The sequence below is a fragment of the Trachemys scripta genome, chromosome 2, assembly GCF_013100865.1.
Source record: "Trachemys scripta elegans isolate TJP31775 chromosome 2, CAS_Tse_1.0, whole genome shotgun sequence".
In the NCBI taxonomy this organism is placed as follows: Eukaryota; Metazoa; Chordata; order Testudines; family Emydidae; genus Trachemys; species Trachemys scripta.
In genome coordinates this window covers 205,173,784-205,200,749 of record NC_048299.1, presented here as the reverse complement: position 1 = coordinate 205,200,749, position 26,966 = coordinate 205,173,784, and the positions used below count along the sequence as shown (strand labels likewise).

General features: G+C 43.8%; 1 long non-coding RNA gene across 6 annotated transcripts in view; it reads right to left on the bottom strand.

Moving 5' to 3' along the window:
• LOC117873427 overlaps window positions 1-26,966 on the bottom strand; it is a 69,588-nt gene that overhangs the window by 26,168 nt on the left and 16,454 nt on the right. For 4 of the 6 annotated variants that reach the window (XR_004644726.1, XR_004644722.1, XR_004644725.1 and 1 more), the window contains 4 exons: window positions 4,317-4,492; window positions 3,936-4,222; window positions 3,428-3,547; window positions 1,474-2,326 (listed from right to left, as the gene is read on the bottom strand). This is a non-coding gene — a long non-coding RNA (uncharacterized LOC117873427). The remainder of the gene's footprint in view (window positions 1-1,473; window positions 2,327-3,427; window positions 3,548-3,935; window positions 4,223-4,316; window positions 4,493-26,966) is intronic. The other 2 variants (XR_004644724.1, XR_004644723.1) reach the window with 2 other exon arrangements.

Below are 26,966 nucleotides of genomic sequence, written 5' to 3'. Positions count from 1 at the left end.
CCCCATGGAGATCTGGGGTAGCGGGTGGGGGGTAAATCTCCAAATCCCCCAGGCAAAGCAACAATATTTACTTTCTCCCACTTTCTGTTGGGGACCCTCTCTTGTCCTTCTCCCTTTCTCCCTTTGTAGCAGTTTGTTAATTTCTAATATGTGATTTATTTACAGAGAAGATTGATGTGGCTTGTGTTGATGTTTCAAGTAATTAGCTATCCATCCAAAATACTTCTTCTTTGTCTCTGATGCATTTTATACAATGAAAAGATGCCTGTTGCCTATGTCAGTTTTTGCCAGGAGAGAAGAAAATGAAGTTGAGAAAGGAAGACTGGATTGGATAAATCACAACAATATGTCCGGAGAGGCAGATGTTATCGTAATTGTTCTCTGCCCTTCCCCCACAAATGATATGACCCCTTAATTCAACCATTCAGCTACTCTAGGAACTTCCAGCTAATTCCTTCCAGGGGACAAATCCTGTACTCCTTAATTGCATTACTCCAATGGGACTGCCTATGAAATGAGGAAAACAAGATCTCCAGCCATTTTCTGGAGTTCACAGGCAACCACAATATCATAGGATCATAGAATATCAGGGTTGGAAGAGACCTCAGGAGGTCATCTAGTCCAACCCCCTGCTCAAAGCAGGATCAATCCCCAACTAAATCATCCCAGCCAGGGCTTTGTCAAGCCGGACCTTAAAAACCTCTAAGGAAGGACATTCGACTACCTCCCTAGGAGGTGGAAACCGTTGTATTGTTTTGCTTTGGCTGACTTCTGTGTGTGCCCGGGATTAACAAAGCACTGCATTGGCATTGTCCTTCCTGAGCTTCCTTCTTGTGAAATGCTCTTTCATGTCAGCACGAGGCACAGAAAGTTCAAGGAAGCTGAACTGGGTCAACGACTTGCCAACATATTCAGTGATGCTACAGAAGAATCAGAGCAGAAAATGATAAATTACATAAGCCATCGCTGGGTAATTTCCAATCAAATAAATTAGATAGTTTTAATAGGTTCTCGGAGGCGTTGCCCCTAAAAAGACTCAGCTCACATAGTGCCCCCTTGTGGGCCTTATGCTGCATCCTGCCACAGTCTCAGGCAGGGCCAGCTTTAGGAAGTGCAGGGCCCGATTTGAATACCCAGCGGCGGTCCGGGTCTTTGGCGGCACTTTGGCGGCGGGTCCTTCACTCGCTCCGGGTCTTCCACAGCACTGAAGGACCTGCCGCTGAAATGCCGCCGAAGACCCGGAGCGAGTGAAGGACCGCCGCCGAAGACCCGGACCGCCGCCGGGTGAGTAAAAATTAAAAAGGATCCTAAAGTTAGGTGCTCTTCTTTAGGGCACGGGGCCCGATTCAAGGGAATCGGGGGAATCAGCCTAAAGCCGGCCCTGGTCTCAGGGTCCTCTGAGTGGAGCGGACGTAAGATTGGAGGGGCCAAAACCCACAATATCTCTATAGTTCAATCTCATGGTTCACTTACTGCTGAGTGCTCCTTGATCAGAGATGCAGTGCTTCTTCCCTGGTGGCTGTCAGGCTCCTAGTGATGCTCCCGTCATGTAAAGAAGCAGCTTGCTTCTGCCTCTTCACCAGTCAGCCCTGAACTGGGCCAGGTTCTCTCCTTGTCTTCTCCTCCCAGGCCTGGCATTGGCTGCAGGTATAGCAGGGCAGGGCCAGCTGAGCCCATAGACTCTCTTTAACCTTTTCGTGCTGGTGTGAGGTTTCTCAGCTTCATCACCATTGTATAAATAAATAAATAATCCCACAGAATAGGCACATGTGATATCTCTAAAGTTACAGTTAGTTTTTTCTTCAAAACATACAAGACCAGAAAAGCTATAGTTAGCAATAGTAAGATTGGCCTAGATCATCTTCCCTCATGATCTGTGTGTGGAGGGGACACTCTATTGTGTGGGGAAAGGACTCTGGCAATATTCCCCCCACCTACCATCTCTGGCATGCTCTGAAAGGTCAGGGATCTAGCTCTGGAGAGTGGCTTGGGGAGGAAAAACATGCATGGACTTGGGAGAACTAATGTGTTTTCCCCTCTGGATACAGTCTGGGAAGCTGCTCAGAAGTAAATTCAGCCACTGGCTGTATTAACCTTTGTGTGGAGCACCTCCATGACATGGCAATGTTTTGGGGTAGTGGCTAGCAGTTGGAATAGAGTGACTATGTCCCAATTTTATAGAGTTTTGTCTTATATAGGTGCCTATTACCCCCAGCCCCCTGTCCCATTTTTTCATACTTGCTGTCTGGTCACCCTGTGCTGGAAGCCCTGTCACCATAACTCCACTGGAGCTGTGCTGCCAAGGATGAGAAAGAACTGCTGGGAGCTGGGAGGCAACACATAAGAACATAACGTAAGGACATAAGAATGGCCATACTGGGTCAGACCAGTGCTCCTTCTAACCTAATATCCTGTCTTCTGACAGTGGCCAGTGCCAGATGCTTTAGAGGTAATGAACAAAACAGGGCAATTATCGAGTGATCTATCTCCTGTTGTCCAATATCAGTTTCTAGCAGTCAGAGGTTTAGAGACACCAGGAGAATGGGGTTGTGTCCCTGACCATCCTGGCTAATAGTCATTGATGGAGCTATCCTCCAGCAACTTATCTAATTATTTTTTAACCCAATTATACTTCTGGCCTTCATAACATCCCCGACAAGTCGCTCAGATTTGCTCCCTATTAATTTCATTGGGTAGCCCATTGGTTCTTGTGTTATACAAAGGGGTAAATAACGTTTCCTTATTTACTTTTGCCATACCAGTCATGAGTTTATAAACCTCTATCATATCCCTCCCCATAATCATCTCTTTTCCAAGCTGAACCATCCCAGTCTTTCTAATGTCTCCATGTATGGAACCTGTTCCATACCTCTGATCATTTTTCTTGCTCTTTTCTGTACCTTTTCCAATTCTAAAATGTTTTTTGAGAGGGGGCAAGCAGACCTGCACACAAGTTGTGGGGGTACTATAGATTTATATAATGGTATTACAATATTTTCTGTCTTCTTATCTATCCCTTTCCTATTGGTTTCTAATATTCTGTTAGGGGTTTGACTGCTTCTACACATTAAGGAGATGTGTTCAGAGAACTATCTACAATGACTCCAAGATCTCTTTCTTGATTGGTAACAGCTATTTTAGACCCCATCATTTTGTATGGATAGTTGGGATTATGTGTTCCAATGTGCATCACTTTACACATAACAACACTGAATTTCATCTGCAATTCTATTGCCCAGTCGACCAGTTTAGTGAGATCCTTTTGTAACTCATTGAAGTCAACTTTGGACTCAACACAGAATCACTTGGTCTCTGCACAGAAATGCCTGGCCTCTGGCAGATCTCTTGAAATTTCCTGGTTCTCTGGTCCGAACACCTTGTATATTCCAAAGGGAGCAGCTGAGGAAAGAGAAAAATATGCACTCACACCTCTCTGATTGAATGGTCCAGAGAAAACTCCTCAAGGAGGTTCCCTGTTCCCTGTGCAGGTTTGTCGCAGGTAGAGGAATGATCTAACCCATTGTTAGACCTCTTAGAAATCTTTCTCCTAAAAAATTAAAAGGAGATTCTCAAGTTATTTACCAGATTTCTTATGTCCTTTCTGAAATACTATTTTAAATAAGACATTTATTAACATAACAATGAACAATGAAGGAAATGCATTTAGATTGAATTTGAACTAACTAGATTGTGTATGGAGAGTCCATAGGCTTATACTGGCAAAGGCCTAAAATTAACCTCTCCAAATACAGAGATAGAGAATTAATCTGAATCTGTTATTGCTTTTTCCTAATGTTGGGGAGTGAGGGAAACAACTATGCTTCCTGACGCCATCTGGCATAAGATAAGGCCATGGTATAGCTATGTGACCTCTGCACTGTGAACTTGTAAGAGTTACAATTCTGTTTTGGTAACAGGAATTCTAACTTACTCACCACATCAGAGATGCAAACACATCAGATATTAAACCTGAGAGGATCTGATGCCATGCGTTGCAGGCTTCCTTTGATGGCTCCAAGGGATATAAAGGTATTTGCTGTTTCCTTTTTTTCCTCTCTAGAGGCATCTGATTTAGTCAGGTGGTTCACATTCCACATGGTAACATTTATTGTATGGCTCGAACTCCATTGTCTCTTTTCCAATATTCTATCTTCCTTGGCCTTTCCCAAGAACTTTATCCAGAACCAAAATATGTGTTTATTTCTGGAATGTCCATCTGGTGCTAAGAGGATGAGAAACAGGTCAGTGACACTCCCTGATCATCAGGAAGGTTGTTACAATGCACCACATGTCTGTGTTCTTTGTGTCATTCCTACCTCCAGTGCTGTAAGATGTACAGTGGTGGCAAGATGCTGTTTTAGGAATCTGGCACTGATAAGTCTTCTGTTGCAGTAGAAGGTGGAATTTCTTTATACTTATGCACACCCTTTTATAAATCACATACATGCAGTGTTGCAGCAGCCAGGTTCCACAGCATCCAAGAATGTTATAACTGAAAATAAATCATGAATAAAAGTAAAGTATACTTAATATTTATCGCCATGAAGCTGGGATGACAGCATAACTCTCAAGTGGCTGAGAAAAGTGGAGGCACAAGTAAGTTAGGTCAAGTTACCTCCGAAAATACTATTCTATTTTTTCATTTCCCCAGTGGACCTTCTGCCACCCCTGTTAGATGAAAAATACATATTTATTTAATACACCCCTGAGAATAACGCAAAATAATTTGTTTGCAGTATTGCCATAGTCATGTTGTATTTAGTGGTCACCAACCTTTTCTCTCCACCAAATAATTTTCCCATTCTGTTATATCACTTTCTGTTTACAATCTTCAGGTTGCAAAGGGGTTCACTCACCACAGGAACACATCTTGGTAGCCAGCTGTGGTGTAGCAAATGTCTCCCTCTGGACATGACACTGTACATTTGCCTGTTCATCATCCCTGCTAAGCCCCAACTTCTGACTCCAGACTGTGGCAGGAGGTAAACTCCAGATGGAGCTGAGGGCATATCTATGGGCCCCCTCAATACCTCCCTTCCTTCTAACAAAGCTTTCCTGGCTTGGCATGCAGTTCTGCAAAGAAGGATCTTCTAGGAACCATCTAGCTATGAAGACCACCTTTCCTTCACCCTCCTATGAAGTAGTTTGTTCCAGAGTGCCAAGCCTTCTTGCCTATGCAAGTCATCAAGGTCTATGCAACCTCTGTTGCACAACTTCTGAAAGAGTGTGTAGTAAAGACCCACCCCCCCATACTTTGTAGCTGATAGACACCCAATTAAAATTTCTCAGAAAGCCTAGACTGTTTAGGGACCACTTTGAATTTCCCCCCACTCTCCCGAACATAAATAGCAGGTACTTGAATACCATAAGAAGAAATCTGATGAACTACATTCTTAATATTTTGCCCATCTTTTTCCATAACCTGATGCTGGAGAGCATGAGAAAAAGCTAGGCACAGTTATGAGAATCCTGAACACAAAAATTGCCTCAAGGCATGCAATTTAGAAGAGACATTTGTTAAATTCTAAATGGCTAGGAAGGCTCTCTTATTAGAAAGAAATAGGCCCCAAACAAGCCCGCCAACTTCATGCATTCCACCAAAAGTTACCACATTAAACAGAAGTGGTACAGAAGGTCCTCCAGCTTAGAACTATACTAAAAAATATGAATGAGATCCTTTGTCTGAATTCAGGATTAGAAGGGGAATTCTGGTTTTTTACTAAGTATGCAGGAATAACACTCTTCATGGCATGTCAAATGTACTGATGAGAGTCATTAGTACCAGATAGCTCAGGGCTGATAAAGCTTTCCCTTTCCTTTGGATTTGTCCATGTCAGCCCTTTTTGGCCAGATCTACAGTGACCTGAAAATGCACTTTTTTCAGATATTGTCTTGTATCTGCTCAAAATTCTTCAAAGTCTCTTCAAACTTCCTGCCAAAAAATTCATTCACTGGAATAATAATGGAAAGCTAACAGAAAAAGGGGCAGGAATGCAGGAAAAGTAAAATCATTTTTTTAATTCAATAAAAACTTGCAGAAAAAATACTGAGGTACTAACCAACCTGTAGTTAAGTGTGATTGTAGACATAAAGCTTTCAGAAATGTTGAAACGAAGTATGCTAGGGCTACATGAAAATTACTTATTTTAGATACAACAGTAGAGCAATAATATAATGTGCAAGTTACACACAGCCTCCCTCTTCGCACTTACCCCTACCCACAGAACATGCTATGCCCAAAAATCTTCGGGGAAGATGTTTGGAGCAAACACCTTGCTGAGAAAGGCCTCAGTAAAATTAAAGAGAATACAGTTTGATCACTGATTTAATCATTTAACTGCATAACTTTATATCTGAAGAGGATTGTATATAAAGTAAGGAAAGGTGTCATTGGCTTGGGGCTACTGAATAAGTGGAACCACCAGTTGCATTATTAAAAGAAGTTCTGCTTCTAATTTTTTTCCTGCGGCAGGTAAAACCAAAGATTCTTCTCAAATGTCAAAATGCCAGGGTTAGTGAATTTAGTGTAGGAGACAAAATTCCCAGTGCTTCTACAGGTAAAACAAACTTTAAGGAGGATTCTAGCACTTTTGTAATGATGGAATACAACCTAAGGCAATATAAATTCATAATCTCTCAGGACGAATGGCCTTTAAAAATGCATCAGATTACCAACTCACCATTGAAATGGGATTTTCTCTGGCAGCCATACAATGCATGTAACACATACTATGAAACTGCATGTTCACTTGATACTTCCATTATCTTTGAATTTTTCATTCAGACTTGATGCAATGTCAATTAAATCTTTACAATAATAAATATTATAGTCTAGCATCTAGGCACCAGTGCTTGGCCCCCATGTCTGGCTGGTTAGTGCTATCCAGGCAGCACAAAGTAGCTGCGTGGAAAACTGCCCTAAACAGGTGGATGGGAATTCCTCTGGTGTTGGGGAATTTCCAGCTGGCATAAAACCAATGTAGTTGAATCTATGTCTCCCACTTCTGGTACCTCCACCCAGCTTCAGAGACATGTCAGGACAATCTGGAGGTGATGGTGGGGCAGGAGGTACCAGAGCATACTGCATTCCAGAAATTCCTAGCTACTGGAAGAGTCTCTAAGGGATTGTTATTTCTGGTGTAATTTAGGCTTGTCTGCACAGCCCTGCAATTTGGACTACAGGGGCATGAATTGCCACATGCTAGCATGCTGAGCTGTAACTCTCCCACGCAGACTCTGTGGGTGTGAAGTAAAAGGTACCTAATTCACATTAATGTAGTCCTCTTTAGGACTATGAACGAGGTACCTTTTAGTTTGCACCAGTGGCATCCGCATGGGAGAATTACTATGCCACACACTAATGTGCACTGCCATTCACACCCATCTGCAGGGCCAGGTAGATGTGAGTAGCTCTTAGACTGCTTTAAATTCTGCCAGGGGCTGACTTGGCTTCTGCCTGGCTCAGCACTGGGAGTGTGTGGAGAAGTGCCTTGGAGCCACTTTCCACTTGCAAGAGGTTTTGCCCTGAGCACAGCTCAGCAAAACCTAAGGATCTGGCCTATAATATGTAATAGAGTTCCTTGTGAACATATTTACCTCACCAGTGGCAGTATTTCTTTTTATACAAAATTCTCTGCACAAGCTTGCATAAAAATGACTGGGATATGCATGTAGTACAAAATTCAGTTGTGTTGCCTGGGCTGTCTGCACTACTGAAGACTAGGGTTACCATCCGTCCGTATTTCCCCGGACATGTCCAGTTTTTGCGTCTCTAAATAGCCATCCGGGAGGAACTGGTAACAAGGTTAAAATGTCCGGGGGGGGGTTTCTCCCTCGCCTCCCTCCCTCCCTTCCATGCAGAGTGTGGCTGCTGATTGGGCGGCTGGGCTGATTGACCCGCTCCCATTGGCCTCCAGCAGCCAGAGCCCCCCCCGTTCCCCATTCCCTCTGTCTGCAGCCCTGTGTAACACACAAACCTACCCACCGGGCAGCGTGTTTTGCCTACACGTGGAGCCAGAATGGTAAGGGGAGTCGGGGGGGCAGTCAGGGAGTGGGGGAGTGTTGGATGGGTCCCCGGCCTCTACCTGCCACCCCTCCCGCATGTCCCTCCCCGTGGGCCCCCCTCCCTGCCTGCCTCTCCCTTGCTGCTTGTACTGCCAGAGCCAGCAGCAACTGCTGTCTGCTGCCCCGGGTCCTAGCATCCCCCATCCACTAATGGGAAGACAAGCTGCCCTTACCCTGCCCTTCCACCCTAGCCCTGAGCCTCTCCAACGCCCACAACCTCTCAGCCCCAGCCCTCATCCCCCTGCACCCTAATCCTCTGCTCCATCCCTGAGCCTCCTCCTGCATCATGAACCCCTCATCCTCAGACCCACAGCCCTCACCCCTGCATCCCCTCCTATCCCCAAACTCCCTCCCAAACCCCCTCCCCCCTTCCCACACACCCCTCCTGCCCTCAAACTCCCTCCCAAAGCCTGCCTTTGCACAGCCTCTCACCCCCAAACTCCATCCCAGAGCCTGCACCCCTCACCCCCTCCTGCACACCCACCCCCTGCCCCAGCCCGGAGCCTGCACCCAGCACCCAAACTCTATCCCAGAGCCTGCACCTCTCCTGCACCCTAATCCCCAGCCCAGGACCTGCACCCCAGACCTCCTCCCCCCACCAAACCCCCCTCCCAGAGCCTTAGGCAGGTGGGGGGGTTCTGGGCACCACCAAAATTTCTACAACCCTGCCACCCATGCGAGTGGATAAGGGTCGGGGCAGTCAGGGGATAGGTAGGGTCCTAGGGGTGGGGGGTTCTCAGCAGGGGGCAGTCAGGGGACAAGAAGCAGGGGGGTTGGAGTTCTAAGGGGGGCAGTCAGGGGGGGGAAGTGGGAGGGAGTGGATGGGGGCGGGGTGGGGGTGGGGCTAGGGGGGCTTCTCCCCCCCAGTGTCCTCTTTTTTGATTGTGGAAATATGGTAACCCTACTGAAGACCCATTGGTGACATGCAGGGAGACCTTAGGAAGACCCTGCTCACCCCTTAGATGAAAAAATATTTGCACTAGTCCCACATAGTTTGATGCAGAAAACTATAATAGTTATGCACTGAGAAAGGCTCATATTCAGTGGGTATGGGCCAGGGTGACATACCAACAGCTTTCAAAGTGAACCTAAGCTGTCATTTGAAAAAGAAAGTAAGTCTCCAGCTTCTGTGATTGCTGAAATAGCTAGAAAAACTTGAACTGAGTGCAGCTGCTGCAGTGATATCTGTCTGCACATCCAGAACCTAGAACAATAGCACTGAGAAGTGTGACCTGCCCAATTCATTGCAGTGGGTGAGAACTCACATGTCTAATGATAATACTTTAAATGTCAACATTGTTAACAATTTCATGGCTCCTCACGTATCTGAGAAAGGTGTGTGGGGGGTCATACTATGAAGATCTGCACAATCTACTGTGTGTGACAGCTCACTTCGCCACCATCAGTGAGTGGTCTTAGGAGATACTGCCACTTTTTTTCCAACCCACCAATCACTCCAGTGGGTGGAGGAGACTGCGGGAACTATGGGATAGCTACCCACAGTGCAGTGCTCCAGAAATCAACGCTAGCCCCGGTACATGGACGCACACTGCCGAATTAATGTGCTTAGAAGAAGCCAATCTCAAGGAGCATAGCAGAGTCCATTGGGGCATTGGTGCCCCCTCAAAAGGGAGCCTAGCTGAAGAAGCCCAGCAGAGCTCATGGATGTACATAGACCCCACTGAGGGAGAACTGCTGAGCCCAAGCAGCCCAGAGAACATAATCATATGTCGAACATCTGCACAGTCTCCTCTGAGCAGCTTCTTGTGGGCAGAGATTATTTTGTGGGAGGAGCTTGGAAAAGTACCACCACCTCTTTTCCACTCTGTGAACCCTGGAGCTGGCAGTGGGACAGGATAGAAGCTGTTGATCCAGAAGCCCCAATTACCCCAACAGCTAGTGTGGAGGGGCTGCAGCTGCTGTCCAGCCCATAGGTTAGAACAGTGGCTGTCGGGTAACAAGGGGATGTATCTCTGCAGCAGCCCTGCATGTTGGCCCCAGATTGAGTTGATTTTACTTCTCTACCCTCCTGCACTTAGGGCTGCCAATTTTGGCAGGACGTATTCCTGGAGGTTTCATCACATGACATAATCTTTAATCAAAGATTAATCTTTAATTACTGGGGACTCCAGGATAATCCTGGAGGGTTGGCAACCCTAGCCACACTCCATCCACAGTCATAACCCTCAGTATAACAGATTGAGGCACAGTAAAAGAAAAGGAAAATTCAATACCTCAGCTATTTGCATATTTGTAATAAGCAAATTTTTAACAAAACTGGTGACAAAATGTGAATCCTATCCAAGCTGGTTGTGATCAATAGTTGTTACCATCTGATGGATGCATGATGGCCTATGTGAAATGAGTTGTGTGGTCTCCCTGCAGTTCTGAAGGGACAGCAGTGCTCATCCCAAAACCACCTTAGCACAAATTAGCATCCTCCCTGTAAATCTCAGCAGAGAGAAGAAATTGAACGGGCAAGAAGAGTGGACTACTCTTCCATGACCAGAGGTGCTAGCTCCAGTTTAGACGTGAGACACATTGGTGGGGAGTGAAGAAGCTTGAAATATTTCTCTCTGTGCTGCATCTCTTCTGTGGATATGAGAGGATTTTAGTCTTTGTGGCTGTCGATCTCACACCTTTCATGGACCATAAGATTTTAAAACTGCAAAAAAAAATTTTTTTTCTCTTCTCTAATCTTGTCTTCCTAATTTAATTCTGTTTCCTTTTTCTGCAGTATATTCAGTTTCAAGGAGTTCCTGTGATCTGTGGGTATGTTTCTCAACTGCATTTTTCTGTTTTATTATCTTTGTACATTTTTATTTGCACTGCATAAGATGTGTTTGTGTATATAATATAAAACTTTCAGTAAACACAGTAAAAAGGAAAAAAATGAGTGCAATTGAGTATCTACTTTGTGCAGACAATTTCTGGGATTATATACACAAAACAGAGTACTCTTTGGGCAAATGGAAAGTTAGATGCACTAGTCCTTTGTCTATGCTAACATCCATTTTGCACATGAAATTGTGTTAAATGCAAGCATAAAATAGGTGTATTGTTATCTACACACCTTTTTGAAAATCAGATGTTAAATTTTCATTCTCTCTCACACAAACAGTTTTAAACGTGGGAAAGACAATCTGAAATTAACCCAATCTTGTTTTAACTGGATCTTTGCTAAAAACACAATTTACCCAAATGAAACTTTATTGAATCTCATCTAAGAACATTTATGCCAAGTAGCTTGATGCGATTTATAAGATAAATGACATAAAATCCTTACATAAAAAGACATAAATGAACAGACTTTTAACTGAACCAGGCTGCTAATAACAGAGCTCTGTCAAATAAATGCCTCCTATTGAAATAAGCGTAAAAACTTCAGTGCACACAGTTTATGAAGGGGACAGTTCCTCTAGATGATCCTCAGGCAGTGATTCTCCATACTCAGTTGTGAAAGAATTAATATTTTTCTGCCTTTATAATTAGTCATAAGATGTGACTAGTGCAGGGGTGGCCAACCTAAGCCTGAGAAGGAGACAGAATTTACCAATGTACATTGCCAAAGAGCCACAGTAATACATCGGCAGCCCACATCAGCCCCCCCATTGCCACCCCAGCTCCTCCTGCCCACCAGCAGCCTTGCTGATCAGCACCTCCTCCTCCCTCCCCATGCCTCCTGCCTGCCGCGATCAGCTGTTTTGCAGTGTACTGGAGGCTCTGGGATGGAGGGAGGAGGAGCAAGGCAGCAGCAGGCTCAGGGGAGGGGGCGGGGGCCTTGGGGTAAGGGGTGGATTGGGGGCAGGGCCTGGAGTTGAGCAGTGGAAAGTTGGCACCTTAGCTCCAGTCCCAGAGTCAGCACCTATGCAAGAAGCCGCATATTAACTTCTGAAGAGCTGCATGCGGCTCTGGAGCCACAGGTTGGCCACCCCTGGTCTAGTGCATTCTGTATTTTGAGCCTAACCTGAAAGAGTTAAGAGTCAAACCAAGCAAACATTAAAGCAGTTTAAGTTTGCATTCACTCTTCACAGAGTGAAGTGAGAAAAATAAACCCTTGCATACCCCACTGTATTTTATCTACGCTCTTCTGCCTGGAATGATTCGCCCAGATACCCAGACTGGTACCACTACATAATTAATTTTACTCCACTATACATTTTGGACATTCAAGACTTAATAAATCTTTAGAGAAAAATCCAGTTCAGAATCTGTACAGTGTAGAGTTAAAGTTATTTACCTGGAGTTCTGATTAGCTTTCCTCAGATGCTCATTTACTGATGTGAGGTTTGGACTTTAATGCCATGAGTGTAAAGCACAGCTTAGCTTGCTTGTACAGAGGCAGCCATCTCCTGAGGTTTGTTTCGGAACTGCTGGAAACCAATTTGCCTTACTTGGTTTAGCGCTTCAACTCAGGCTGCCAAACTGACTGGTTTACATCACAAGATTTTTTTTTTTTTTTTTAGCATGTGCATGAGAATAAAATATTAAGTGCCCTAGGCCTATTTTGTGTGTGTGTGTTTTTTTTTCCTTGTGTGCCCCCATAATATATAGAAAACAGAGAATTTTGTCTTTGACCACCAAAGACATGCAAATTGAGAAAACTTCAAACCCTTCCCCTACAGTACACCTCAGGAGTGAGCAAGCCAAAGTCATGTAGGAAGAGTCACACTTGGGAGGAGACCTTACATTTTTTTTAAAAGAGATTTCTCTAGCTATCTTTCACTAGTAATGTTTGTATTATTCCCTCATTTCTGGTTAGCACATAATGCTATCCAAAAAGCAGTCATTCTTGGTAAGAATAAGGATGGGTGGATATGTTCAGAAAAATCCCACCACCACCACCACCACTTTGAAATGTCCCTTTCTAGAACTAAACTTAAACCCAATTTTAAAATACAGAAAAGTTTGGATAAATATTTTTCACTTCAGTTCTCTATTGGGGCCAGAATTGAACCGGTGTTAACAATGGTGGGAAATTATGGAGGGAAGTAGTTATTTTAGGTACAGCTAAAGACAGAATAATGTTAGGAGCTGGGGGAAATCTTGTTAAGGTTTGAGTTAAAACCTCATGAAACTTGATGACTACGAACGTCAATTAACAGAATGGTAAAGATAAGGTAAGCATAAACCCCCACCTAATACAAAAGGATTATGAGAGCTCACCCAGGAGTTTTGGAATGTATGGGCAGAGGGGTTTTTGCTGAGTATTTTTTGGGTAAAGATGTGTGTTTGTTATGAGGGAGGGGAGAACACAGAACCAGAGAAAGACAGAGAGCCTGAAGAAAGCCAAGTAGGAGCCTGTAAGCATAATATGACCTGGAGAGAAGCTTAGGCTAGGTCTACGGCGGGTAGAAATCGCTCTCTCGGGGATCGAATTATCGCATCTCGTCCGGACACGACAATCAATCCCCAAATCGAAGCTCTTACTCCACCAGCGGAGGTGGGAGTAAGCGTCGTCGACGGGGAGCCGCGGAGGTCGATTTTGCCGCCGTCCTCACAGCGGGGTAAGTCGGCTCCGATAGGTCGAATTCAGCTACGCTATTCACGTAGCTGAATTTGCGTATATTAAATCGACCCCCCCCCCGTAAGGAAGACCCTGCCCTTAGAGAGAGCTTTGGGTCTTGTTTTGGCTAAACTGCCTGGGGATTGAAAGCAAAGAAGTTATCCCCTGTTTTGGTTGCTGCTTCATTTGGAGAAGCAGGACTTTGTAATGTCCTTCTAAATAAGCAAGATTTCTTCAAAGAAAATACCAGAATCCATCTCAATTTCTACTCCCAACTCTGAACTTTGATTAACTACTTGGATCTAAAAGGGGCAACAATAATATAGGCCAAATTGTAAAAAAATGGGCATATAAGCTGTACAATTCCTAATATGAAACATTTGACATAAATGTTAAAAAAGGACATCACTCCACTGCATATGTGTTATGAAATCATATTCCACTATTCAGATTTTTGCTGTACTTTTCAAGGCAGACTGACATCAGATATCCCTCTTATGACTCAGTTTTTAATGTACTGAAAGCATACAAAATAAACTATTAATACCTTAAATACAAGCAACACGGCACCTAGATAGCATAAAACATATATGTGAGACTAAAAGGCTAATATGTCCCTTACTTCTGCACAGAAGAGGGCCAGGATTTGTCCTGATAATTGTAAAACACTTATAATTGTTCCCCCCAAATTACATGAACATAAAGTACCATGAAATGTGTGCGTCCAAGGGAATGTTCTCACTGAACAGTTAACCCGAGTCATCTATACTAAAGTGTCTTCACCTGACTTTCCCTCACTAGAGTGAGAGTGGCCACACTGACTACCAGCACTACCATGCAAGCGCAGCACTACTTATATGAGTTGCTAACCATGGGACATATCCCCTGGTTCTTTGCACTGCAATCAGTTGAGCCGCTCTATGAATTCTTTCCCAGTGACTTGTGAGAGAACATATCTGTCTTTTCCAAGCACATGGGGTGAATTACAGGGAGATGTGGGAGAACCAGTGGAACTCCAGTGGAGCTAGTCTGCGTCCACGTCACAAAGTGGCCACGTTAGCAGCTGCCAAGTTCTGCTAACTCGAACATTAGCCTGTACCCATGATGGGCTAAGTTAAAAGTGCCATCGCATTCGAGTTAGAGGTTTTAGTGCGTGGCTATGGCTCAAGTTATAACTTGAGTTAATTCTGCAGTGAAGACAAGCCCCCTGTGGCAAAAGCATAAGAACACAGCCTCTGATCCATCCTTTTAGCAGGACTCATCATCCTACAGAAAGCTATTGAACTGACTCACTGAAATACGTGTGTGGCTTGTTAACTCCAACAGGATCTCAGAAAAGTGGGAGTGACCCTCTGGGCTGAGAACACCAAGGGTATGGACAGGGCAATCTTTTAGAAAACAATAGGTATAACCAGTCTTGGAAAGAAAGCATCAGCTGAAGTGTAGATTCTGTTAGTGTTATTTGGGTTACCAATAAAGCTATGCCCTAGGAAAGAGTCAGTTTGACCTTATGGTGTCACATATTTTTGGCAGGGTGGGAGTGCCACCTACTCACACAAAGAAATTCAAAGATAGACTGTCCTAAACCATGCCACTGCGCTCAGCTATTGCATGGATATCATCCAGCACTGCATGATCTTATGTGTTATCTATGCTGCTATTAGACAACCTGGAATGAGTTAAAAATGACGTGGCAGCATTACTTACTGATTTTTCTTGCTGTTGGTTACTACAATGTTACTTTACCATTGTCTCCTTGGGCCATGTTCTGAGGTCCTTATACAGTTGTGATCCATAGCACATTCTTACCCAGGGGAGTAAAGAGGTGTAAAGGTGGTGTGAGATACCTCTTTCCTCCCCCGTGTGGGCTACTCATATCTCAATTTGACAACCTCATTAAGACCACTAGATCCCCTCCTGACTATGTAGGCAGGGAGTGGATGGAACTTGTTCCCTGCCTCCATCCCAACCTGCTGGCCATCTTAGAAGGGGTACTAATTTGTGCCAAGCTTAGAGACCAGTGCGTATTACCTCTCCTCTGGAGCAAGGGGGAAATCAGGGGCAGGATTGTGACTCTGACTCATAATCTGGTCCCTGGTCTGCTTCTGGAGCAGCACAACTGTGTGCTACCACTTCCTCTGTGTTTGAGGCAAAGTCACACTCTTAACACTTTGTGTTATTCTTAGTCCTTATATCAACTGAAGTAGGGAGCCCAGGGTTTGGCCCCCTGTTAATATGGTGGCTGCTACTGTGACTATTTTTTTCTCACAGAGTGCTGCACAGTTAGAGTATTTCTGAAAGCTCTGCATAAACGGTAAACAAGGGAGAAGAGTCAGGTCTGTAATGAGCATTTTCTCTGCAGAAATTATGCTCATGCAGTGATGAAACTCTTAATTCATTTGAACTCGTCTCACTCCGTGACATGTGTTTCTTCTCATAGTGTCGTTGCTATAAATCCATAACCGTGCCACAGCACATTCACATTAGATATTAGCCGCAATTGAGTTTGAATGTTGTCATTTAACAGGGAGAGAGAGAGAGACCCTGGCGTAAAACAAAACAAAACACATCTGATTTAATGGGGTTAGATGTGGGTACAGAGACTCCATGTGATTTTTATGGTTGCACAGTTTGTCAAGAGTTTGGTAATTTATAAAACTTCCTGATGGAAACATATGAATACACCAGTCAAGGTAATAATTAATTCCCTTGAGGAAATGCTCATTAAAGAAAAGTCTGCTACAAGAAAGAACGTTCTAAAAAGCTAGAAGATCACAATGTAAGTTAGCTGCCAATTAAGCCTTCATGGGGTTGAGAAAGGAAAATGAAGGCAACAATATAGCTTTCTGACTAGGGATTTGATCTTCAAGATAACCTCCAAACTACAATGTTTCACTTACTAAAAGCCCCTCTGAAATACATCCTTGTTGATTATGCCATAATACTGTCCATTTATCCTTACATGTGAGGAAGAATTCCATAACTCATAAATGCAGATAGTTATGAACAGCGACAAAGGCACCTTTTTCATAAGTGAGTCCGTAAGGAAACGTGGAAAATCCTTCTGTTTTCCACTATGCTGTATTCCAGGGATAGAACTTTGTAATAAATACGAATCCAAGTGATTCTCTTGGTAGACACTTGACTACGTATTTGTGGGATCAGTCAGCAGGGGATCCTCTATGCATATATGTGCAGCAGCTGATTTCATAACGGTTGATTATACGTGAGCCTATGTTCACGGAGCAGCATGATAGTCTAAGAATAAATTTCTCCAATAATTTTAGTTCAGGGAGGATTTTTTTAGTATAAAATGCTTTCAAAATACATTTAGGGCCCAAAACCGAAACCTTTGTTCATACTGAGTAGTACTTCCTCCCACTAGGTGTTGCAGCAGGTCAAATTCTCATCTCACTGACTCCGGCATAAATTGAAGCCAAGAGAGTTAGCCCAATGTAAAACTGGTGCATCTGAAATGAGAACCAGGGCTTCCATTGTAAAATCAAACATATAAGGCCAAATTGTCACAATATTTCAGACAGTCAGCACATTGTAGGCACAGACCCCATACAAAAACATGCTGCCAGATGTGCCCAGTGGCAGAGAAGTCTTTCTATCACAGGGTAGGATGCCACATTAGGTGGGTTCCATACACTGTGGGGTTTGTTTTGTTTGTTTTGCTACAGGAGCAAAGTGCACACTGCCAGGGGAGCCATCTTGTTCTTGCAGCATAACCCCTGTTGGATTTTCGACCAGCACATCCCTTTTCCCTGAACCAGGCTTCTGGTTGCAGTGGTATGTGTCCTGTCTCATTAGCAGGGCTTACCTGTTAGTGCACTCTTGCAAGCCGCAATGCAATTCCCTCTGCATGTGGTTGCTTTTGGCCTAATCCAAAGCCCAGTGAAGTCAGTGGACGTCAATAGAAGATTCACATTGACTTCGCTGGGCTTTGGATCAGATGTTTTAGGTACTTGGGTGTGATGACTTGGCTCTTGTAAGGCAATTGTATAGGAATGGGCTGGATTTTGCCCTTTATATTTATTTACCTTTTATACAGAATTATTTTCCTTTCTCAAAAGCATACTACAACTTGTGGCAATAAGGAGTGACGATGATACATTGTAATAAAGGTAAGTACTGTATTACCAATGGAAGAAAGCTGTCTAACAAGTGCCACTGATGTATATTGTTTGTATGCAAAATAGAGTTTTGACTTGGCTCAGCACAGGGGAGGTGGAGGCTGTCCGGGAGCTGGATGTGGTTCCCTGATTCCTGGCTCCCTTATTCAGCATCAACCTGTCCCCAGAGTCAGATAATAATAATGGAGATATCCCATCTCCTAGAACTGGAAGGGACCTTGAAAGGTCATTGAGTCCAGCCCCCTGCCTTCACTAGCAGGACCAAGTACTGATTTTGCCCCAGATCCCCAAGTGGCCCCCTCAAGGATTGAACTCACAACCCTGGGTTTAGCAGGCCAATGCTCAAACCACTGAGCTATCCCTCCCCTCATCCTATAGAGCATCCTTATGCCAATAGAAGATCAGAGTAGCGCCACTTCATGTCGTCTACGCTGGTGTGGACGGCAGCTGGCGCAGAAGTTGCTTCTGCCAAGCTTACATAATTGGGTAGCTCCCCTCAACAAGGGATATATTTCACTGGCCATTTACAGCCAGGATCTGGTTCCTGTACGTCACCTGAGCAGCACAAAGGGGCCGGCTGCTTGCAGAGTATCCAGCCCTTTCTTTCTTGTTTAAGTATTTGGGACCAACCCTGTGGGTTTTCCAAGCACTTGCTGGAAGGTGTGGAGTGCCATTAATTCTCATTATAATCAATGGGAATTGAGGATCCAAACCATCTTACGGGAACAGATTTTTCATTTGTTATCTAGACTATGGCTACTAATGAAATATTACTGTTTCTTTTCTATCAAACACAACTCAGTTTTAAACATTGCTACTAAAAGTATCCTATTCTTTTAAACCTCCAGAAGATTACCAAAGTATTTAGGGGTCTACTTTCTCATAGGAAGAGTTCTTAGCTTGAACTAGAGTCACACACATGCATCATATAAAATCCCTAAACTGTATCACGTATAGATTTACATGCACCTCCCAATAAATAAAGGTAAATAGCATTTGAGATTGTGTGCGAGCACTGTGCAGCGGGGAAAATGACACTGATAGATAGTGTCGGTATGCTTTCTCCTCTCCTTTACACACAAAGAACAAACTAGTCCAATGAAAGCGGACAGGTTCATAGATTCTAAAGCCAGAAGGGACCACTGTGAGACTCTAGGCTAGTAAAGGTAAAATACTAATGTTAAAACTACAAATCTCTTCCTTATTTAGCCAGGATGGGCAGGAATGGTGTCCCTAGCTTCTGTTTGCCAGAAGCTGGGAATGGGTGATAGGGGATGGATCACTTGATGATTACCTGTTCTGTTCATTCCCTCTGGGGCACCTGGCATTGGCCACCGCTGGAAGACAGGATACTGGGCTAAATGGACCTGACCCAGTCTGACTCAGTATAGCCATTATTATGTACTTATTTTGGCCCTAGTCCTGCAAAGGGATATAGCCAAGCAGACCTATACACTTGTATGGCACCCCATTAAAGTCCCATTGACTTCAATGGACTTTGGATGAGGCTCATAAAGAGCACACCTTTGAAGCTCTGTGCTTTCAGAGCTGTTCTACAACTGCTGTGAACCTCACTCTTCTACCAGATGAGGTAGCCGAAGTGGGACTTCCTGCTGCTCTCCAACTGGAACAGCTTTTCTCACCTTTGACTTGCTTGTACGCTGACTGTCAGGAATCAGGGTCTGCAACAGAGCCAGTCTCCAGGAAACCTAAGAAGCCCAGCTGGCCTGTTTGTAGCCTGATTGGCTACACATCCCGATTGGTTGAAAGAGTCAGCAGATGGGCTCTTAAACCCTGCAGCAGCAGTTCAGTAGTATTTGCTCATGGGTGTGATCGTGTCTGTGTGTTCCCAGCCTTGCTCCTACCTCTCCTGCAGCCTTGCCTCACTCCAAGTAACCTGGTCCTGATCCTCAGTTTTGATTCCTGACTTTGGCTCTGGCATCTGGCTTTTGACTCCAGCTCTGGACTTCAAGGCCTGACAATGGACTCCAGATCCAACCACTGGGCATGATTGGCCATGTCCCGGACATGGACAGTCAAAGTAAGCCAGAATTCCAGACCTAAGTTGTCTAGCTATTGTGAATATTGGAAGATTAGTACTTTTGTAAGAATTTCTCCATGCACACTGTGGGGAGAGGTCAGTGTCTACGTGAGTGTGTACAACATAACAAAAAAATGTAATTTGCCACGCTAAAGGAAAATATGTAACTCCTCTGCTGAACCTTCCAGGAAGGCACATTAACTGTCACCAAGAGTGTTTTTGAAAAACAAAAGTAGCAAGGGCTGCTGTATTTGGTGGCCTGCAACAGGTCAATGTAGTAAAAGGCATGTCTCAGCTGGCAAGGCGATGTCCTAACTAAAAAGGTGTCTTGTAACATGCCTTTCACTTCAGTGAGAATGGCACAAAGCACTGCAACCCTCCTTTTGCACTTTGTGTAAGCCATGTGCAGTCTGTGAGCTCCCTGCCACGCAGCGTTCTGAAAAAGTTACAGGAAACAGAGCCAAAGTGCATTCGAATTTTAGTAGAAAACTAGTTCTGATTTTATCTGGATTATTTAATAAATGAGGACTATTAATCTATACTTTAATTGTCAGCAACAACCCTCCCCTCCCCATGTATCCTGATATCTGATCAATCATTAGATTACAGACCGAGACTCCCCCAGAGAGAGCCACAAATCCATAGAATGTGGCATGCTGGGTGCAGGATTTTGTATTTCATCTCTGAGGTAGATGAAACTCATGTAAAATCACAGAGAGGCACGAAACCCCATATTCTGTTGGAGGAGGTTCACAGGTTGTTTATTTCATCATTTGTGTTGAATCTGTTAGATTCACAGATTGTGTTACTGACCCCCATAGAGATAGGCAAGGTGGTACGTATACAATTGTGGGTTATATTCATATTTGGTTAGCCTAGTAGTTGGGTATAAATATGAGCATTCCAAAAAACTTATAAATAAAGCAATAAAGTTAAGGTTAAAAAATGAATGATGATGGGCAGTAGAATGAGAAAAGCAACAGAGGGTCCTGTGGCACCTTTAAGACTAACAGAAGTATTGGGAGCATAAGTTTTCGTGGGTAAGAACCTCACTTCTTCAGATGCAAGAACCTCACTTCTTCTTGCATCTGAAGAAGTGAGGTTCTTACCCACGAAAGCTTATGCTCCCAATACTTCTGTTAGTCTTAAAGATGCCACAGGACCCTCTGTTGCTTTTTACAGATTCAGACTAACACAGCTACCCCTCTGATAGTAGAATGAGAAGCATCACAAGGCCAGGCAAAGAAGAGGAGGAAGAAAGGAGAAAACTAAGCTTTTAGGTGTTTCTACTGCAGGTGTCTGACTCAGATTATCTGTAGTCACAGTCACATCCTTCACAAGACAGGCTTTTGCCATTGTGACAAACCCAGGCGACTGTAGCGAGTAGAGTACTGGAAATTGCAATTACTAACAAACTAGAAACAAAAATGCTAAAGAGCCAGAAGAAGGAGATTTTAATGTTTATTATATTAGGGGGACACAGCTGCTTCAATACCAAGGAGACCAGTGATATCCAGTAAAAAACTGTTCCGGAGGCATAGATCAGGGCCAACTCCAGTGCTTAGGATTTATTTGCGTGCATAGAAGCTAGTTTAACTACAAGAAAAACTGACTAAATATACAGTAACTGACAAAACTCCCATGGCAAAATCCACCATAAACTGAATGTCAGGTAAGGATTCTGCTTCCAGTTGTTTTCCCCTTCTCACCAATCCAGGTAGACAGCCCTGTATTTGGATGCCAAAGGCCCTTCCTGCACAGATAAACCCTTCTCAGTCATCTGAGGTCCTCTCCTACATATTTATGAGAGGGAAGTGCCAGATTCCCAAGTCACCAATACCTGGTATGTAGTGTTGCCCAGTGATACACATCTCACATGATTCTCAGGCCTGCAGCCCACCCCCTGCCGCATCACAGCTCAGTAAAGTCTAATACAGGATATGAACACTTACTGTTTATGTTGAACCATTTCACTGACCCAATGTCAGCTGTATATCACATCTATGGACACGCACATAGGCGGAACATAGTCCATCACTAGTGGCTATTGACGGAGTGAAGATTCTAGCACACTTTCTATTCAGCATGTATACCCTCAGTGATCATACAGTATAACTGATCCAAGTCAGTTGTGCGTCTATGGCATATTTATATAGTGCCAACAGTGTATCGCTGGCTGTTGCACAGCGGCTGCTAGACCCTGCTTTTCCCCAACAAAATTCCCATTCAGCTGAACATTCTGTGCTGGATGTCTGGTGCAGGGGTTGGGCTGCTTGGGACGGGGAAACAGTTTAAAACAGCCAGAAGGTCTGCTTGGGAAGCCAGTGGAAAGTGGCCATTAGCCATTATGATTAGGGAATGGAGGCCAGTTGTGTACTTGGGCTTCTTTTCTTTTCTTTTCTTGTAAGGTAAGGTAAGGTAAGGTAAACGGGGGAGCGGTAGATTTATTCCCTCTACCCGACCTGCCAAGTTTTGTGTGGTTCCATGCATGTCAGGAAATCAGTGATCCCCTATTCCCCCTAAGTTATCGGAGCATGTATAACCACAATTGGGAGGCACAAGCTAATCATCCCCCAGAGCAGTGAGAGCAAGTGTCAGGATGCAAGGAACATATTCCTCCTCATAGACTTTAAGGTCAGAAGGTACCATTGTGATCATCTAGTCTGACCTCCGGCACACTGCAGGCCACAGAACCTCATGCAGTCCTGTAATAGACCCATAACCTCTGACTGAGTTACTGAAGTCCTCAAATCATGGTTTAAAGACTTCAAGTTACAGAGAATTCATCATTTACACTAGTTTAAACCTGCAAGTGAGTTATGCCAAAGTTAAGTTCACCAAGCAGTGGAAATGTTCCCAAATTCTGCCTATAGAGCCAACAGAATCTCTTACAGCACCAGGGTTCTGCATAACACCAATGACCAAATCAACAGGTGTGGCCATAGTACCATTCATGAATTTCTTGAATCATGCTGGTTCCTTTGTTGGTGACAAAGAAGTCTATCCTAAAATGGTAGTCATGTTCCCAGATTTTCTGCTCTGCCTGCTATGTTTGGGAATATATGGGTCTTTGGTACAAAAGGCCTGGTTGAGTAATGTTCATGAACGTACTCTGGAGATGGCACTGGCCAGAGAAGTAGCAGAGACTAGGAGGATAGGGAGGAGATAACACATGAGTTGGGAACAGAAGCAGCAGGAGTGGAAAACAACTCAAATGAGTTGCTGAATGCAAACAGGCATCCATGGAATTCACACAGGTCAGATAGTACTTGTACAATGAATTATACCCCCATCAGCCTTCGCAAGAAATTTGCGAACACCCTTTAAATCCCTCTGTTAAATAGAGTTTGGGTACAAAAGAGCAATCTGTTGTCTAAAAGCTGTGTCCTATGCTACTGGGAAAAACTGCAGTTCTAGTGCTACCATCTCCCCCAAATAGCTGTGTGAGAGGAACTACACTTGGTATGAAAGGATTGCATGTTGGAACTATGAATACTAGTCATTAGTACGGCTACCACCAGTTAGGCTTTGCTTTTTCATATTTTGAAAGTGAGCCTGACATAGAGAAGAAAGGATTTAAAGGCAGAAGTCTGAGGACTAGCATTACAAGCAGTGGGAAAGTACGATGTCATAGAAGAGGGGAGTGGAGGTGGGTCCAGTGGCTTGTCACCCTCATTGCTTTATCACACAGGTATGTTGATTCAAAACACATTCTGGGACTGACCACAGTGGGTGAGGTCAAAAGGGGCTCTGACTACACAAGCAGTTTTGTTGGCTGAAAGGGGGCATACTTGTAACGTACTAATGGGATGTTTGTGAAAGAGCTCCTTGTTGGGTTTTGTGGGTTTCTTCCTGGACTAATAATGCTATAACCTTGAGTTAATGACCTTCTCAATCAGCTTGACCAGGCTTGACATTAGGCTTAACTAAGATCCCACTGTCCTCTGATTCCTATGCTAAAATAGCCTTCTCGACCCACATAGGCATTTTTTGGTCTGTTAATATGCCTTTTAGTTTGCTTGGTGTCCCGGCCACCTTTCAAAGACTGATGAACCAGATGAGGTGGCCACATCAACCTTACGCGGCAGGGATGATGTGGTAATCTATGGTCAGGATTGGCCAACTCACCTCAATGATGTAGCCGCAGTCCTTCAGGCCTCATAAGACACCAATTTAACTGCAAACTCAAAGAAATGTACATTAGGGAAGCAGGAGACTAGGGTATCTGGTGGGAAATGGTAAAGTGCAACGCTTGCTCAGTAAAGTGGAAGCCCTAGCCAGCACAATCATTGAGAACACAAAAAAAGCAAATTTGGGTATTTCTTGGGCTCGCAGGGTATTATAAGTGAATTGTGCCAGAGTTTGCTTCTCTAGTGGTTCTCCTTACCAATCTCATTAAGAAAACAGACCAGTGACAAGTAACTTGGTCTCCCCAAAGAAATTAAAAGTCTGTAACCAACCCATACTGCATAGTCCCAGTTTTTCACAAAAATTTATTTTATATGCAGACACCTGGGAGTGATACTGTCACAGATGTTCCATGGTCAGACTGCAGACTTTCTGTCCAGGAGAGGTAAGCCACAGAGTTAGTGACCCGACAGGCCCACTCGGGAGTGGAGTGTGTGTGAGGGAGGCAAATATGTGAGAGAGGAAAAGGAGTAAGAGGGAATGAGCGAGCTGCCTGCAGGAGACTTGAAACTTGGAGCAGGCTGGCTAACCAGAGACACCTGGCATGGGGACGGAACTGCAAGCCGCTGGTTCTTTATTAGAGAGCTGAAGCAGTTGTTTGGGGGAGCTGATTCTGGGACGTCTATGGGGCAGTCGGATCTGAGCACTGCAGGACAGCTGCAAGTTAAACCCAGGATCTGAGGTCAGAGTCGTGCCTTGGAACAGATTTTGGGACTCTACGTTTTGTTTTGAATTTATTGCCTGAGTAAACCGAGATGCACTATAAGGATGGCGATTGGATGTGTGTGGAGTCTCTGTAAAGAAAAGGGCCTGGATGTGGGAGAATAGGGGACAGGGCCGGGCAGAGACAGAGACCACAAGGGGCCACCAATACCTCTGCACGCTGATAAATTATAAAATGCCAGAATTAAGGTTGCCTGGGCAATTTTAATTTGGCCCTTGAGAGTATGCATTATGATACAGTTTTACTTACACAATCACGTTATTTTTCCACAGTTGCCAGCAGAGGGAATATTTAGAGCACAGGAGAGACAGCCTCCCTGCTCTCATTCCCAGTACCCTGCACTACAGCAGACAGGAGCAGCAATTGCAGGGAAAGTCCTGCACTGCTCCTGGAGCCCCAGGCTAGAACATGTTAAGTGCAAACAGAATCTTCAGAGAATTTGTCTGCCAAACTCTAATATGTCTCTACTGAGCATGTGCAAACTTTTCTAAAGGCTTATAACTTAGCCAAATTTGGGTGTTTTTCACAAGAATAGCAAAAGGCACATCCTTGTCACTAAGGCAACCCTGCTGTCAAATTTCAAATCCATGCTCCAAAGCATGAGCGTGCTAGAACTTCTCAATAAAGGTTGTACGAAGGTTTTAAACATGGGCAAAATACTGTATTTCCCCCCCCCAATCTCATTCTTGGAAATAGCTGAAATATTTTGCTTCAACTTTCTAAAAGCTTTCAGCCTGAGGCAGATACCCAGCATGAAAAATTTCAGCCTGAATGGTTAGAGTTTGGCTAATTTATAAGCAACTGAAAACAAGGCCTTATAATGGGAAATATTAGCCAACCTTAGCTCTAGTCTAAGCAATGCTAGTGGCTTTGCTTATATTTTTGTTTGTTGTATTAACTGACAAACATTTTTAATGTTATTACATGAAGAAAGAGCATATATAAAAAGACTACCCTGGCTTAACCAAGAGATCTTCAATCATCTGAAACTCAAAAAAGAATCCTACAAAAAATCAAATCTATGTCAAATTACAAAGGATGAATATAAACAAATAACACAAGTATATAGGGACAAAATTAGAAAGGCCAAAGCTCAAAACGAGATTAAACTAGTTAGAGACATAAAGGTTAACAAGAAAACATTCTACAAATACATTAGAAGCAAGAGGAAGACCAAGGACAGGGTAGACCTGTTACTCAATGGGGATGGGGGGAGCAATAACAGAAAATCTGGAAATGGCAGAAGTGCTAAATGACTTTTTTGTTTCAGTTTTCACCAGAAAAGTTTAGTAGCAACTGGACATAGCAAATGCCACAGAAAATGAGGTAGGATCAGAGGCTAAAATAGGGAAAGAACAAGTTAAAAATGACTTGGACCAGTTAGATGTCTTCAAGTCACCAGGGCCTGATTAAATACATCCTAGAATACTCAAGGAGTTGACTGAGGAGATATCTGAGCTACTAGTGATTATCTTTGAAAAGTCGTGGAAGATGGATGAGATTCCAGAGGACTGGAAAAGGGGCAAATATAGTGCCAATCTATAAAAAGGGGAATAAGGACAACCCGGGGAATTACAGACTAGTCAGTTAACTTCAGTACCCAGAAACATAATGGAGCAAATAATTAAGCAATCAATTTGCAGACACCAAGAAGATAATATGATGATAAGTAATAGTCAGCATAGATTTGTCAAGAACAAATTGTATCACACCAACCTAATAGCTTCCTTTGACAGGGTAACAAGCCTTGTGGATGGGAGGAAGCAGTAGATATACCATATCTTGACTTTAGTAAAGCTTTTGATACTGTCTCGCAGTACCGTCTCGTAAACAAACTAGGGAAATACAATCTAGATGGAGCTACTATAAGGTGGGTGTATAACCGGTTGGAAAACCATTCCAAGAGAGTAGTTATCAGTGGTTCACAGTCAAGCTGGAAGGGCATATCAAGTGATCCATGCAGAGATCCATTCTGGGTCTGGTTCTGTTCAATATCTTCATCGATGATTTACATAATGGCATAGAGAGTACACTTATAAAATGTGTAGATGATACCAAGCTGGAAGGGGTTGCAAGTGCTTTGGAGGATAGGATTAAAATTCAAAATGATCTGGACAAATTGGAGAAATGATCTGAAGTAAATAGGATGAAATTCAATAAGGACAAATGCAAAGTACTCCACTTAGGAAGGAACAATCAATTGCACACACAAAAAATGGGAAATGATTGCCTAGGAAGGAGTAGTGCAGAGAGGGATTTGGGGGTCATAGTGGATCACAAGCTAAATATAAGTCAACAGTTGTT